General features: G+C 47.0%; 1 protein-coding gene across 2 annotated transcripts in view; it reads right to left on the reverse strand.

Annotated features, from left to right (window-relative positions):
* The window catches only part of CAB39 (calcium binding protein 39), a 102,491-nt gene extending 96,325 nt beyond the window's left edge, over positions 1-6,166 (reverse strand). Inside the window, exon 1 of one of the 2 annotated variants that reach the window (XM_032277948.1) lies at positions 6,036-6,166. The gene's annotated coding sequence lies outside the window, so the exon portion shown is untranslated. Of the gene's footprint in view, positions 1-5,485; positions 5,732-6,035 lie in introns of those variants that run through there. The other variant, XM_032277949.1, reaches the window with a different exon arrangement.
* Between the last annotated feature and the right edge of the window lie 11,104 nt (positions 6,167-17,270).

Genomic DNA, 17,270 nt, shown 5'->3' on the forward strand with positions numbered 1-17,270 from the left:
GGGGACAATACTAAGAGGTTTGTCCAACATTTAGATCTAAATGGTAATTTGTTCCCCCAACCTAATTAATTTTGTTAATCTCTCTTGTTTGTCTATTTCAACTTCATACACCCCTCCCAAAAAACTTAGCAGCTACATCACAAATATTATGAATATTAGTATACTAAACCTTAAAAAAAGAAATATATGCCTAAGAACATTTAATATATTTTGAGTACAACATTTGTAAATGTTAGTGAAAAGGTCTGAAGACATTACTGCATAAAGTATGAAACTTAATCCAAGTGAACCAGATTCAGTCATGTGGCTAATAAGCCCTACAGCCCTAGGAAAGAGACTTCACTTTGCAGAAAGCTCCACCTGTTACAGCTAAAAGTGAACTGAACTCTGCCTTAGTGTCCCCACCTGCAGAAAGAACCATTCTGCCCAGATTGTTTCTGAAATTCTAAAGTTTCTTCCACCTGGAAAAATCTATCACTGGCATCACAAAACTTATTATGTCTAGGCATTTGATACATGGCAGCATGTCAGATGTAGCGATTCATTTAATCATCTGACAACCATCTCAGATATGGTCTGTTATTATTATCATCCAAGGAATCCAAGCCAGACAGAAGGAACTTGCTTAAGGTTATACAACCCACAGCCCCTGTAAAGAGCAAGCTACAGTTCATTAGACAAGGTCACCAAGTAGGAACTTAATTAAGATCAAGCTACACAATGTATATTTTGTTTCTCAAACATAGTATCAAAATAAAGTGTGTGATGTTTTTAACAGTATCATACTTCCTTGGTCCTCAACAATTTTTGCTGGATAATGCTACCAAAGAACAATTACTATATAATACCAAACTGCCACTAAATAATGGCTAACTAGATTTTCTCAGTCTTTGAAAATATGCATACAAATACACACATAAACAAGCAGACACAATCTATAACTTAAAACACTATATACTAAGTACCAAGGCAAAAGCTATTAAAGATCATACAGATAGGTATGCATTGGATATGGTCAACATAAATGGCCAAGGCAGGATTTACCTCCCTCCTTTGGAGCCACTTCACACCCGAATGCCCGCTTGCAATTCTCTGCATGCCATTCTCCCTTCCTCTGCAGGCTTAACATCACAGCTGCTGTAAACCACAACTCTGCTGTCCCCTCACCCCTTCTGTTTTAAAAGTTAAAAGCACAGTGGGACTGGGAAGCTCAGAGAGACAGAAATGGCACAACTAAGGACTACAACACACACACCCAAAAATGCAGATGGCAACAAGCTGTTAACCTGATTTCATTGCCACCAGTCTATGGTCTGCCACCTAGGCCTGCGGTAACTCTTCGCATAATCCTTGGAGGGCCGGAGAAACAGAAGCAGAACACTGATCATTTTATTCACAGACTCGTCTACTCTACAAATGGTTATGGCAGAAATATTTGCTTCACTTTGCTCCGTCCCCATATTCTGGACTGATAGAAGCGGAGATTAGGGGTGTCAAGCCCAGTCTCTTTCACTGCAAGACCCCCTTGCAGGAGAATTTTTTTAAAAAGTAGTGGTTAGGATCTGGTCAGATAGTTATTAAGAGCACATAATGTAAGAACTCTCACACAGCTCAATCCCTTCTTTAATTAAAGGTGGCTCTAATACAAGTCTTCTCACAGTAATGGCCAAAAAGACTGGCGACTAAATCTCCATGAAATTTTAGTTACTTGCTCTCATAATGCCAGATCTTTACACCTCAATAATTAAATAACAAGTCCCAAGTAATTTAACCTAGAGATTCAGAGATTTGATCTGTTTTTCCCACAATTCTATCACACAACGAAGTTTGCAAAAAAAAAAAAAAAAAAAAGTTTACCAAAGTTTTTGTTATCCATATTAATCCACCTTCCACAGTCCTATTTTTGTAGCACATAAAGACACTCATAAAATCAAATGCCCAATTGAAAGGAACAATGAAAAAGAAGAAAATTTTTATTTTTATTATTTTATTTTATACAAACATTTTGAGACGCAGAATCGCTGTCACTCAGGCTGGAATGCAGTGATCATAGCTCACTGCAGCTGCAAATGCCTAGGCTTAGGCAATCCCTCCTCATCCTCTTGGGTAGCTAGGTCTAGAAGCACACACCACCATGCCCAGTTAATTTATTTTTGTAGATAATGGGGTCTTGCAATGTTGCTCAGGTTGGCCTCCAACTCTTGGTCTCAAGCAAATCTCCCACCTTGGCCTCTCAAAGCACTGAGATTATAGGAATGAGCTACCCCACTTGCCTTGAGCTTTTAAAATAGAGTTGGAGGCTGGTGTAGTGGCTCACACCTATAATCTCAGTTGCTTTAGAAAGCTGGGACAGGAGGATGGCATAAGCCCAGGAGTTCAAGACCAGCACTGGCAACAGAGCGAGATGCCATCTAATTTAAAAAAATTTTTAATTAAAAAATAAAATAGAGCTGGAATAGAAACAATGCCAGAAAGATAACCAAAAGACAATACCTGAAATAAAATTCTGTCCTACTACTGAATTTTACTTTTGGAGGGTGGGGTTGAGGAGGTTGGATTTGTGTATTTTCCTGGCAGATGGCTACCCTGTGAGTGATTAGTCATCAATCTGGGAAAAAGCCTCTTGGGAAAGTATAGCAGTTAATTAAAGAAATCTACAATCCTACAAAAGTTGATCAAAACAGAAAACTTTAGTAAATATTCTAAGGTAATAAAGACCCTGTGTGGCATACACATTTGCAATATACAAATAGTCAAATAAAATCAAGTTACCAAACCCTATACTTACACTGAACTTTCTCAGCAATTCTTTTATATTTTTAGGAAATGTACACAGCCTTACTCAGCATCTCACTTTATATGTGATGAAACAGAAATCTTATTAATACACCTTAGAACATAAAATACATGGGAAAAAAACTGACAATGCAAGAACCTGAAGTCTAAAATGTTAATGAAGGAAAGTAAGCTGCCTTGAAATTAAAAAACATATAGCCAGGCAGGTGTGGTGGCTCCCACCTGTAATCCCTGCACTTTGGGAGGCCAAGGCAGTAGGATTACTTAATCCCCGCAGTTCAAGATCAGCTTGGGCAACATGGCAAGACCCTGTCTCTACAAAAAACATAAAAATTAGCCGAGCTAGATGTAGTGGTGTGAGCCTGTGGTCCTATCTACAGGGAGGCCGAGGTGGGAGGATGGCTTGAGCCCAGGAGGTTGAGGTTGCAGTGAGCCATGTTCACACCACTGCACTCCAGCCTGAGTGACAGAGCAAGAACCTGTCTCAAAATACAAAACACACTTTGGGAGGCTGAGGCAGGCGGATCACCTGAGGAAGGCAGTTCGAGATCAGCCTGACCAAGATGGAGAAACCCCATCTCTAAAAAAATAAAAAAGAAAAAGAAAGTAAATACCACCCATTTGTTACAGTAACAAATAATTTCATGAAATATTCTATACTTCTATCCAGCATGAATCTTTGTGATGTTATGCTCAAAAAATAGTTAACCTATACGAATGGGCCTAGTATAGAGACTATTTTTCAGGAGTGAAGGGGGGGTGGGAAGGGGCGCTGCATCACCGTCTGTGGGAGACAGTATGACAACACACATCCTGCCAAGTAATAAAAACTTTATTCAACAAGCAAGAGGAACCAAATCTTAGAGAGAAAGTAATAAACATACGTCAAGGGCCGGGCATGGTGGCTCACGTCTGTAATCCCAGCACTTTGGGAGGCCAAGGTGGGCAGATCGCAAGGTCAGGAGTTCGAGACCAGAATGGCCAACATGGAGAAACCCTATCTCTACTAAAAATACAAAAATTGCCCGGGTGTGGTGACACGTGCCTGTAATCCCAGCTACTCAGGAGGCTGAGGCAGAACTGCCTAAACCCAGGAGGCCGAGGTTGCAGTGAGCCGAGATTGTGCCACTGCACTCCAGCCTGGGTAACAGAGCAAGATAGTCTCTAAATAAATAAATATCAAATAAGTAGCCTTTAGAAAAAAGTTCTGTCCACAGTAGTAATTAAGCATAACTACTGCACTTCATCTGAGGTTAAAAAAAAAAAAATACAACTTTGTCAGAAAAACATAACACAGAAGACTTCCATTGTTGAGTAAAAATATTTTTATATAAAGATATTTAATGACAAGAAAAGCTTAATAAGAGATGTGTATTATATGCATACAATATATTTCGTTATGCAGAGAAAAAAATACACAGAAAAAGTGCAAAAACGTTGACAGTAACCAAATCTAAGTGGTAAGATTACAGACAATGTTTTAAAGATTTTCTAGTACTCCCTGCATTTTGCAAGCTTTGACAAAGATCAGGCATTATTTCGAAAAGCAGAAAATTTTTAAACTGCAAAAAGGTGGCATTCACTTGTCATACAGGCAAACAACAAGTGCATGCTTACAAAACATAGGCCCTAAGCTGCTTTCACAGATCACAGAGTCTAGATTTCAAATACAACTGCTAATTACTTGCTAGCAATTTGAAGAAACCACAAAATAGGGCTAAACACTTTCACTTCTGGCTCTACTATAAAGATTTCATAATTAATACAAAGTAAAAACAAATAAAGATTTACCCTTTCTACAAAAAGGTCTACGTCTGGCTTTCTGTATCAGAATATTAACGACCATTTGATTTTTAAAAAAATCATCAATTTATATTATTTTACACAAATGCCACCTCAAAGAATGTGGTTTTAGTTTGGTAATTCCGAAGTGTAGACACTTAACACAAAGTGCAAGAAGTTTTTATGCATTTTAGCGTCAGCGAACGCACAAAAAAACCTTCTGTATGAAGATGAGCTTATTTTATATACACCTTTCCATTACCTCTTAAGTGCCTGACATCTAATGAGGCTTTCTGCAAAAGTACTTTGCTTAGCCTGGGCATGGGAATATCTGGGAAGCTGTCAAAATCGATCTCAACTGCATTATATTCAAGGCACAGAATGTCAACTCCTGACTGGGCTTCCTTCTTTCTTCTTTCACAAGAGCGCCTTTAATATCCCCTAGCCTACATTTCCGGGCTTATGAGTCACTGAGAAATGAGCTCTAGGTTTCTCTTAGAATGCTGCTCAAATAGCTCCTCTACAGCATTCAAGGATCTGGCCCCAAAATACCTCTTTAGCCCAATACCCCCCGCCCCCTGCACCATGCAAACAAACGGAATGATCCATGATTTCTAGGCTTTGTCTTCTCGTTTTTGCTGCCCTTCCACACTCTTCGGCAACCCTCCTCTCCTAAATCCCATCAGGCCTTCAAGACTCTGCTCGGCACCCCTCGCCCAGGAAGCCTTCCAGGTTTCTGCTAGGCAGAAGTGATCGGTTCGGTTCCGCCGGGTGCCCTTCTAGTTCTCTGTCCTTCTTTCACAGGACTTACCACCTCCCTCCCGGTATCGCAGTTATTTGTGTACACGTCTTATCTCCCACACCAGAGTCTAAGCTCCTCGGGGGAGGGGACAGGGGCTGGCTTCACCTTTGAATCCCTCCGGCGCCGGCCGACTACTGCGCCTGCACGCAGTCCGCGCTCGGGCTGGTTCCATTGCACTCGAGAACGCTCCGACCGCACAATTCCTAACCAGAAATCAGTTAGGCATTTCCCTGAACGGATCACAAAGCTGGTATCCGCCTCCCGACAACAGGAAGTTTACCAGGGGCGGGAGCGAGGCGCTGGAGCCCGGGTGCTGCCGGTGACAGTTGGCCCGGCCCGCACTTCCCCGCCCTCCCGGCTCCGGCCCGGGCCGCCCGGCGCCGCCAGCCCGGCCTGAGAACCACAGAGGGGGCCCCCGGGCGCCCCGCGCCGACGAAGGCAAGGGGAGCGTCTCAACGAAGGGACCCGGGCCGAGGCGGGCGGAGAGGGCAGGCCGGGCCCGGATGCTCCCGCGGGCTCCAGGGCCAAGCCGGGCTGAGGCAGCCGCCACCCGAGAAAATGGAGGCAGCCCCGGGGCCGGCGAGGGCCCGGCGGGGCAGGCGGAAGCTGGGCGGGCGTCCGCGCCACGAGTAGGGTCGGGCCGGGGGTCACTCACGGGGCTGGGCTGGGCGTTCCCTTCTCTGCCTCCGCGTCGTCGCCGTCCCCGTCCTCGGCCGCCGCCGCCTCGGGCTGCTCGTTTGGTCCCCGCGGCGTGGCTCGGACGCTCGGCCCCTCCGTTGTCTTCCGCCCGCTCCTGCTCCAGGCGACGGGCTCCCGCGGCGGCGGCGGCGGCGGCGGCTGCGCGGGCGGACGGCGGCCCAGGGGCTCCCGCGGCGGCCGCCGCGCTACTGCGCTCGCTCGGGCTGCGGCTGCAGCTGCGGGACCCGACGCCGCCTTAGTCTTCGCCTATGCCACCGCCCCGGCGCCTGAAGGCTCTGTGTCTCCCAGGCCGCGCCGCTCCCAGATCCCCGCGCCCCACTCGCGGCCCGAGCCCGGCTTTGACGTGCGCACTGCGCAGCCGCCGAGGACGCGACGTCGGGCGGCGCCGCAACGCCCCCTTCCGCCTCGGGCGCCCCCGGGCGGCCGGCGGACTCAGTGCGCTGCGAGTCGGCGCCAGGCCCCAACGGGAGGGGCCGCAGAGAAAAGGAGAAGCCGAGTCCGCAGTTCCTCTTCCTCCGCTGCGGCTTCCGAGGCGGGGCTCAGCCCCTTCTCCGCCTGAGCGCTCTTCCTACGGGAATCGCAGGCTCACTTTCAACGACCGCTTCCTCAACTCTTCAAGCTTATTTCTGCGGAAGGCCCGCAGCCCACTTTGTGCAGACCGATTCTTTCTTGCGATCAGATCATTTTAGCATCTAGGGGGACACAGCATAGAAAGTGCCGGAACGTTCCAGATTAATGGGAACATTCCTATTTAAATCAGCAACCTGGATTTAAATCCTACTCCACCATTTGCTATCTGTGGGCTGTTTCACGTCCCTGTGCCTGGATTTCCTCGCACATTAAAAAAAAATGTGTAATAATATAGTGATTCCTCCCACGGGCCCCTCGGAGTGAACGGGACAGTGCATTACAAAGCTCTGACAGTGGAGACTGGCACATACAAATGCCTTATGTGTGTACTTTTGTTTCTTTGTTATTAATGTGTAATTGAGCTACTTTTTAAGCACCTCCTGTATGCCAGGGGGTGGGGCAGTGATCGAAACAGTCTCTGCTCCTGGCGCAAACAGTTGACAAATAATTGACTAATAAACCTAAATATCTATAATACTGGACAGATTTTTTTGTGGGTTTTTTTGAGACGGAGTCTCGCTCTGTTGCCCACGCTGGAGTGCTCACTGCAACCTCCGCCTCCCGAGTTGAAGCGATTCTCCTGCCTCCGCCTCCCAAGTAGCTGGTATTACAGGCGCCTGTCACTACGCTCGGCTAATTTTTGTATTTTTAGTAGAGATGGGGTTTCTTTATATTGGTCAGGCTGGTCTCGAACTCCTGACCTCAGGCGATCCACCTGTCTCGACCTCCCAAAGTGCTGGGATTACGGGCGTGAGCCACTGTGCCTGGCCCAATACTGGACAGTTTTAAGTGCCCTGGAGAAAACCACCACTGGGTGAGGAGGAGAGAGAAGGCAGGCTGTTGTTATTTGCAGTGCTCCTCCAGGGAGCGGCTTCCTGGAGAGAGAGGGCCTGGGGGCTTTCTGTATGGAACGGCAGAGGGACCCGAAGGACCAAGGCCCTGAAGCCAGAATGTGCTGACTTGAGGCCCCAGAGAGGGCAGGAGATAAGGAAGGAGTGGGGCCCTAGAGACCAAAGTTGGGCCTTCCTGTTTTTACTCTCAAGGAGTTGGGAAGCAATTTGAAGGGTTTTGAGCAGAGAAAGGACATGGACTGACATTTCAGAAGGATCCCTGTGGCTGTGGTATGAGGACCAGTCCGAAGGGCCTAGGGGTTTCAGCAGGGGGTCAACGAGAAGGCTATTGAAATCAGCCTGCCAGAAGATAACGCTCGGTTCTGGGTGGTGGCAGTAGAAGAGTAAAATGGTCACCTCTAGACACATTTAAAAGATGGCTCATGCCTGTAATCCCAATGCTTTGGGAGGCAGAGGTGGGAGGATCCTTTGAGGTCAGGAGCTCCCAATCAACCCGGCCAAAATAGTGAAAGGCTGTCTCTACTAAAAATACAAAACCTAGCCGGGCATGGTGGAGGGCACCTGTAATTCCAGCTACTCGGGAGACTGAGTCATGAGAATCGCTTGAACTTGGGAGGCAGAGGTTGCAGTGAGCTGAGATTGCGCCACTGGAATCCAACCTGGGCAATAGAGGGAGACTCAGTCTCAATAATAATTAATAATAATAATAAAAGGTGGCTCACTAACACTTTGGGAGGCCAAGGCAGGAGGATCACTTGAGACCAGGAGTTGGAGACCAGCCTGGGCAACATAGTGAGACCACTATCTCTGGAAAAAATAAAAATTAGCCAGGCATGGTGGCATGTGCCTGTAGTCCCAACTACTTAAGAGGCCGAGGTGGGAGGATCACTTAAGTCTGGAGAGTCAAGGCTCCAGTGAGCTGTGACTGTGCCGCTGTCACTCCAGCCTGGGCCACAGAGTAAGACCCTGACTCAAGAAAAAAAAAAAAAGCTAAAAGGATTTTCCTGATTTCTAATTTTTTTTTTCTCAAGCATCTGGAAGATACAATTTGGTGATATGGGGAAAATTTAAGCAGAAACAGGTGTGAAGGAAGGAATTTGGGGATTTATTTAGAGGCATATAAAGTTTGAGCTGCCTGTTGGACACCCAAGTTCAGAGGAAGCTGGGTGCAGTGGCTCACGCCTGTAATCCTAGCACTTTGGGAGGCTGATCACGAGGTCAGGGGTTTGAGACCAGCTTAACCAACATTGTGAAACCCCATCTCTACTTAAAAATACAAAAATTAACCGGGCGTGGCAGCATGCATCTGCAATCTCAGCTACCTGGGAGGCTGAGACAGGAGAATTGCTTGAACCCAGCAGGCGGAAGTTGCGGTGAGCCGAGAGCTTGCCATTGCCCTCAGGCCTGGGCAACAGAGCAAGACACTGTCTCAAAAAGAGTTCAGAGGAGAAGTCTGGGCCAGAGACAGTATTTTGGCAGTTCTCAGAATAGGTAAAACCTCTGGACAGTGAGATTCTTTAGGATGTGAGTGTTAGCGCTAAGCCCAGTCCCCCAGCAATGACAGGTCAGGGAATGATTAGGAACCAGCAAAGAACCCTGAGAGGGAGGATCCGGTGTGGTAGGAAGATATCCAGGAAAATGGGGCCAGGCACGGTGGCTCACGCCTGAAATCCCAGCACCTTGAGAGGCAGAGGCAGGTAGATCACTTGAGGCCAGGAGGTTGAGACCAGCTTGGCCAACATGGTGAAACCTCGTCTCTACTAAAAATACAAAAATTAGTGGGGCATGGTGGTGCACACCTGCAATCCCAGCTACTCAGGAGGCTGAGGCAGGAGAATTGCTTGACCCAGGGAGGTGGAATTGCAGTGAGCCAAGATCACACCACTGCCCTCCAGCCTGGGTGACAGAGCGAGCCTATGTCTCAGAAAATAAAATAAGAAGGAAGGAAGGAAGCCATCTGCTGGAAGACCGGGGACACCTTTCAGTGGGGAGGATGGATCTCTGCTGCCAAATGCGGCTTGTATTTAAGTAAGCTTACTATTGGTCATTGGTCTCAGCTCCAGCGAGGCCACTCCTTGGTAAGAGTTGTTTCGGTGGACAGATAAGTGGCAAGACCTGATTGGAGTGGTCTTTAGAAAGAATGAGACTGGCTGGATGTGGTAGCTCACGCCTCTACTCCCAGCACTTTGGGAGGCGGAGGCAGGTGGATCTCCTGAGGTCAGGAGTTCAAGACCGACCTGACCAACATCACAAAACCCTGTCTCGACTAAATACAAAAAATTAGCCAGCCATGGTGGTATGCACCTGTTATCCCAGCTATTGGGGAGGCTGAGGCAGGAGAATCGCTTGAACCCGGAGGCGGAGGTTGCAGCGAGCTGAGATTGTGTCATTGCACTCCAGCCTGAGCTACGGAGCACACAGCTCTGTCTCAAAAAAAAAAAAGAGAGAAAGAGCGAGTGAGGGAGAAAGGAAAAAAGGAAAGAAGGACGGACAGATAAGACCTAGAAAGTCTCTAGAAAGAATGGGGACTCTAGAAAGAGAGATCGTTGGTGTAGACATTTGCATGACATTTTGTTTCTAATGAGGAGTAGATAAATGGCGTGGTGGCTGGAGGGAATGTGGGGTGCAAGCAAATGTTTCGTTTTATTTCATTTAGGTCTGGTTTTGGATTGGGCGCTCTTCCAGCTTAAATGCTGGTGGGAATGATTGAGTAGAGAGGGAAAATGTGACGATGAGGGTCGTGGGCTGTTTTCTGGAGAGCTGTCCCTGAATGAGTGAGAAGGGAAGGACGCAGAGTGCACTGGAAGGTGTGGCCTTGGATAGGAGCAAGGCAGGTGAGGTCACGGTACCAGGAGGGCAGGCAGAGAATGTGGGCAGGAGGCAGGGAGCCAGGCAGATGAGGTTCCTGGAACTTGCAGACAGTCCCTTCCGAGGGCTTCCATTTTCTCAGAGAAACAGGAAGAACATTCACTCGTTTATTTGCTCAGTACAGGGAGGGAGGAGGTGCTGCAAGGTTGGGGCGGGAGGAGCAGGTGTAAAGGACCAGTCAGCTGGCTTATTCTGTGTTTTTCGGCAGCCACATTTTGCTGGGAAGGTGACGAATTCGATTCCACCAGGGTTGTTTTTGCTAGATAGTTCCATGGAGGGAGGCAGAGGAAAGGAAGGTAAAGGTACAATAAGGTAGTAATAATTACGGCAGAATGTTGAATCCACGCCTGTCCAGGAGGAAGTGAGGAGGGGTTGTGGGCGGTGGGAGAGCGGTCCATGTGAAGGTGGCAGGATCAAGGTTCAGCTGGGATAGGCACGGTAAGAGAGTGAGCTGGAAAGAAGAACGGGCGGTTGGAGAGCCAGGTCGCTTGCTCCTGAGATTATGGAAGGAGTGTTTTTCAGGAATAGGCCTGGGGCAGCCTCTCGAACTATGTGAATTTGTAATGCGATTTTCCAGAGGATCTTGTGGAAATGTAGATAATGGTTTTAGTGGTCTGGAGTGGACCCCTAATTCTGCGTTTCTAACAAGATGAGATGGGGAGGGGTGGAGGAAGATACTGATTTTTGCTTGTTTTGAGATGGAGTCTCACTCTGTCACCCAGGCTGGAGTGCAATGGCACCAACTTGGCTCACTGCAACCTCTGCCTCCCAGGTTGAAGCAATTCTCTTGCCTCAGTCTCCCAAGTAGCTAGGATTTCAGGTGCCCACCACCACATCCGGCTAATTTTTGTATTTTTAGTAGAAATGAGGTTTCACCATGTTGGCCAGGCTGGTCTCGAACTCCTGACCTCAGGTGAACCACCCATCCTGGCCTCCCAAAGTGCTGGGATTACAGGCTTGAACCATGTTGCCCGGCCAGATGCTAATGTTATTCTGATTATTGGCATGATACCACAACCTCAATAAATGCAACACAAAAAAAGAAAACTAGATTAACATTGCTCACTAACCTAGATAGGCAGATAATAGGTGGAAAACCTCACTACAAAATATGAAATGTAAGTAAAATGTCAGCACGTTAAAAGTAAAGTCCACCCCAACCAAGCGCAGTCTATCTCAGTCATATTGGATGCTGCTAGAAAACCAGTTGTTCTCACTGAGAAGGAGGCCACAGGCCTTGTGGGGCTGGACTTAGAGAGAAACCAGTCGAGGAGACATCCTGCAGGCTTGGAAACGAGGAGGAGCAAGCTTGCCATCATCCAGTTCCTCTTTGCTAACCGAGAAAGGGTGGGGGGAAAGTGACCAGCCCTCACTGGTGAGACTGCAAGTGATGCCAAATTTTGAAACTTTGTTCATTAGGACTTTACCAACACAGCTTTTTTTCTTCTCTTATTTTTATTTTTTTTCCGAGTTGGAGTTTCGCTCTTGTTGCCCAGGCTGGAGTGCAATGGTGCTATCTCAGCTCACCGCAACCGCCACCTCTTGGGTTCAAGTGATTCTCTTGCCTCAGCCTCCCGAGTAGCTGGGATTACAGGTGTGCGCCACCACACCCAGCTAATTTTGTATTTGTAGTAGAGATGGGGTTTCTCCATGTTGGTCAGGCTGATCATGAACTCCCCACCTCAGGTGATCCGCCCACCTTGGCCTCCAAAAGTGCTGGGATTACAGGTGTGAGCCATCGCTCCCGGCCTTTTTTTTTTTAAGATGAGAATTCTTTGTAACCGTAGTCCCAAAGAGAGGCTTTTATTGTGCTGACATTCCTCAAAAACAAATGTGGACTCAGTTTCCCACAGAATAAAAGAATCCCTAGGGGTGAGTAATCCCATATGTAGGGCTTTGATTGCTTTGCTTTAAGGGTAAGAGTAAGAGTCCAAATCAATGTCTTAACTGGGAGAAACAGCTGAGAATTATAGCAGCAAGACAGTAGAAATTTCTGATACAGGGGTTTGTAACAAATTCCGAAACCAAACTGGAAGAAAGCATGTCATTTGACCACTTGAATTTACCCTTGGAGATATCTTCTAAACCCTTCTGTTGGGCTCTCTGGGAATACTTTTCTATTAAAATACTTCTCTGTAGGCACAACCACTTTCTAGAAAATTCTTCCACCTGTTCATCTATTAAAATACTTCTCTGTAGGCTGGGTGGGGTGGTTCATGCCTGTAATCCCAGCACTTTGGGAGGGGGAGGTGGGCGGATCACCTTAAGTCAGGAGTTCAAAACCAGCCTGACCGACGTGGTGAAACCTGGTTTCTACTAAAAAATACAAAAATTAGTTGGGCATCGTGTGTCTGTAGTCCCAGCTACTTGGGAGGCTGAGGCAGGAGAATCGCTTGAACCCGGGAGGCAGAGGTTGCAGTGAGCCAAGATGGTGCCATTGCACTCCAGCTTGGGCAAGAATAGTGAAACTTCTCAAAACCAACCAACTAACCAAACAAAAAAAAACCTATCTGTAGCCACAACCATTTTCTAGCAAATTCTCCCACCTGTTCATCATGAAACGCTTTTGAACGGAGGCCCTTCATTCTCTAATGAGGGCCCACAGATCTCAGGCAGATATAAGGCAGTGTCTTCATTCTTGAGTCAGCCCTGGCTCCCTGTGAGTCCCATCACTTTTATTTCCCTTCCTATCCTCTGTGAAGCTTGGATGTAGGATGGAGGAACGTCCCTGCCTTAATCAGACCATCTCTGAAAGGACTTTGGAGTCTGACTCACAGCTTCCCTCCCCACCCCACCTAGTGCCTGACCTGACTTCTTCTGGGCAACACAACTGCCACTCATCCCATCTATGGGGTCAGAGTTCCCTTGTATTCTCTGCCCCAGTGACCTTCATTTCTATTCCACTTCAAAAGCCACTTGTTTAGCCCCACCTGCATACTGCAATTGAAGGACTCTACCTTTGAAGCTTGAACTCTAGTTATCTTTTGCCCCGCCCATCCGCCCACCCAGCACACACCCACAGACTCACCCAACCTGCTCTAAATCTCAATGAAACTTTGTTTATTCAATAAATACTTATCGAGAGTAAATAATTACTGAGCACAGTGAGAATGAGACATTGAATAATCTGTGGTCCTTACTGTCAGTGAGTTTATAGTCCTGGAAAGAGACACAAAAAAACAGACAACTACGGAAGAGTGAGACGTGAAACATGAATAAGACTTAGTTAAGTGAAGGCCGGGCGTGGTGGCTCATGCCTGTAATCCAAGCACTTTGGAGGCCAAGGCGGGAGGATCACCTGAGGTCGGGAGTTCAAGACCAGGCTGACCAACATGGTGAAACCATGTCTTTAAAAAAAAACAAAGGCTTAGTCAAGTGAAGATGGGGGAAAATGTTCAAGGAAAATCATGCAAGTAGCACCAAAAGCATGGTGAATTTAGGGAACTTCGTATGAGTAGTTCATTATATAGAGCTTAGAGTTTGAGGAAGGGAATTGGCATCAGATAAAGTTGGAGAGATAAGCAAAGGGCTAGTCTTGAAGAGCCATGCCATCCATATTAAGGAGACTGGGTTTCAACATGAAGGTAGTGAGGGTGGGTTAGGTAGGTGGGCATTGAAACTTTAAGCCACTGAGTGACACACTCAAGTGTGTACTGTAGATTTGGTACTCTGATCCTGGTGAGTGCTGTGGTTGAGAGGAAGGCCAAATTAAAGGCCGTGAGGCCAGTAGGGGGTTCTCATTCTGGGAAGTGGTAATGAGGGCCTGAGCTAGGATTGGGCATAGGTAAAAGTGAATCCATTAGAAAAAAAAATATTTAGGAGGTAGTACTTGGTGTTCTGATGGATGTAGAAGTCTAGGATGTGAGGTCAGGAGTTTGAAACCAGCCTGGCCAACCAACATGTGAAACCCCATCTCTACTAAAACTACAAAAATCAGCTGGATGTGGTGGCAGGTGCCTGTAATCCCAGCTCCTTGGAAGGCTGAGGTGGGAGAATCGCTTGAACCTAGGAGGCGGAAGTTGTAGTGAGCGGAGATCGCGCCACTGTACTCCAGCCTGGTGACAGAGTGAGACTCCTTCTCAAAAAAAAAAAAAAAAAAAAAAGTAGAAGCAGCATCCCGCGATCGTCCTCCCTGCAGAAACACCAAATTGTACAACTATCCACACAAAAAGCACCTTCCTAAGAACCAAAAATTAGGTGAGCGATCATAGCACCTGGTTTTAATTTCATGTCCCTGAAAGAGACACTGAAGAGGGTAGGAAAGACAGTCTTGAATTGCTGATGTCCCCCATGCCCCATCCCGTGGCAGTAACCATGGGGTGCAAAGAGAATCTGCTCTTGGGGGAGGGAGAGCACAGTGATTGCGGGATTTTGCATCTTCAGCTGTGGCGGCTGTGGGGAGGGAATACGTCTGCTTGAGGAAAGGAGAGGGGAGAGTCAATGGGGCTCTGTCTTGCAGCTAAGGTGTCAGCTCAGCCTTAGGGGAGCAGAGCAGCAAACAGGCTCTTAGAGTCCCTGATTCCAGGCCATGGCTCTTGGATGGCATTTTTGGACCTGTCCTGGACCAGAGGGGAGTCTATTGCCCTGAAGGGTGAGTCCTAAACCTGGCGGCAGCCACAATAAGCTGACCGAAGAGCCCTTGGGCCTTGAATGAACAGTGACAGCGGCCAGCCAGTACTTATGTGGGCCATGGTGGAATAGAGCACCAGATAGACGCCTGAGGTTTCCTATTGCAGGCCCTGGCTCCTGTTTGGCCTCTCCGGGACCAGGGGGATCTCGTTGCCCTCAAGGGAAGAACATATGCCTGGCTGGCTTTACCACCTGATGATTGTAGAACCCTAGAGCCTTGAGGGAACACAGGTGGTAGCCAGGCAATGGTAACTGTGGGTCATGGGCACGACCCAGTGCTGTGCAGGCTTTAAGTCTGACCCAGCATGGTCCCAGTGGTGGTGGCCACAGTGGCGCTTTGCGTCACCCCTCCCCCAGTTCCAAGCAGCTCAGCACAGAGAGAGAGACTCTGAAAGAAAGTAAAGGGGCTGGGCACAGTGGCTCATGCCGGTAATCACAGCCCTTTGGGAGTCTGAGGAGACAGGATCGCTTGAGTCCAGGAGTTCAATTCAGCAAGAGGATATAAGAAATGTAAAAATATGTGAATCCAATACTGAAGCACCCAAATATATAAAGCAAGTGTTGTTAGAGCTAAAGAGAAAGACACCAAGAGCTGGAGCCTTCAACACCCCCCTTTCAGCATTGGACAGATCATCTGGACAGGAATCAACAAAGAAACGTCAGACTTAATCGGCACTATAGACTCCTGCACTATAGACCAAATGGATTTAATAGATATTTACAAAATATTTCATCCAATGGCTGCAAAATACACATGCTTCTTTTCAGCTCATGTATCATTCCTAAGGGTAGACCATATGTTAGACCACGAAACAAGTCTTTAAAAATTCAGAAAAATTGATCTGGCATGGTGGCTCACATCTGTGATCCCAGCACTTTGGGAGGTCAAGGCAGGCAGATCACTTAAGGTCAGGAGTTCAAGACCAGCCTAGTCAACATGGTGAAACCCCGCCTCGACTAAAAATACAAAAATTAGCTGAGTGTGATGGTGCATGCCTGTAGTTCCAGCTATAGCAGAAGCTGAGGCAGGAGAATCATTTGAACCTGGGAGGCAGAGGGCTCAGTGAGCCGAGATCATGCCAGTGCACTCCAGCCTGGGTGACAGAGCGAAATTTTGTCTCAAAAAAATAAAATTTAAAAACATTGAAATAATGTTTTAAGTATCCTCTCTAACCATAATGGAATAAAACTAGAAATCAGTAATAATAGGAATTTTGGAAACTATACAAATACATGGAAATTAAACAATATGCTACTGAGTGACCAGTGAGTCAATGAAGAAATTCAGAAGGAAAGTGAAAAATTTCTTGAAACAAATGAAAATGGAAACACAACGTAAAAAACTTAAGGGATACAGCAAAGACAATACTAAGAGGCAAGTTTATAGCTATAAACACCTACATCAGAAATCTACAGAAGGTTCTAGAAAAGAGAGTTTTGTCATGGTCAACATTTACTAAGATTTGATGGATTTATTTATAAGATTTAAAAAAATTTTTTTGTTGTTGTTGAGACAGGGTTTCACCATGTTGGCCAGGCTGGTCTCAAACTCCTGACCTCAGGTAATCTGCCCATCTCGGCCTCCCAAAGTGCTGGGATTACAGGTATGAGCCACCGTGCCTGGTTATAAGATTTTTAAAAAGAGCTTTACTATTGAATATACTGATACAAAACTAGAATTTTTCTCTCTGTTGAAATGAGAAAAGTATTGGTTTGTCCTTATTAAGTAGTGTGTGGTGGACTGAACAATACCCCTCATCCACCCCCAAGAGGTCCACATCCTAATCCCTGGAACCTGTGGATATGTGACCTTACACGGTAAAGGGAACTTTGTAGATATCATTAAGATCCTTGAGGTGGGGAAATTACCCAGGATCCTCTGGTGGGCTCAGCGTAATCAGAATGGTGCTTAGGAGGAGGCAAGAGAGTCAGAATGTGGGACAGGTGATGTGGGAAGGGAAGCAGTGGGAAAGAGATTGGAAGATCCTGTGCTGCTGGCTTTGAGATAGAAGAGGGGCCATGAGCCAGGAATGAAAGGCACCCTAGGGCGGGGCGCGGTGGCTCAAGCCTGTAATCCCAGCACTTTGGGAGGCCGAGGCGGGTGGATCACGAGGTCAAGAGATCGAGACCATCCTGGTCAACATGGTGAAACCCCGTCTCTACTAAAAATACAAAAAAATTAGCTGGGCATGGTGGCACATGCCTGTAATCCC

The sequence above is a fragment of the Sapajus apella genome, unplaced genomic scaffold, assembly GCF_009761245.1.
Source record: "Sapajus apella isolate SASKATOON/1434 unplaced genomic scaffold, GSC_monkey_1.0 scaffold10, whole genome shotgun sequence".
Taxonomy (NCBI): domain Eukaryota; kingdom Metazoa; phylum Chordata; class Mammalia; order Primates; family Cebidae; genus Sapajus; species Sapajus apella.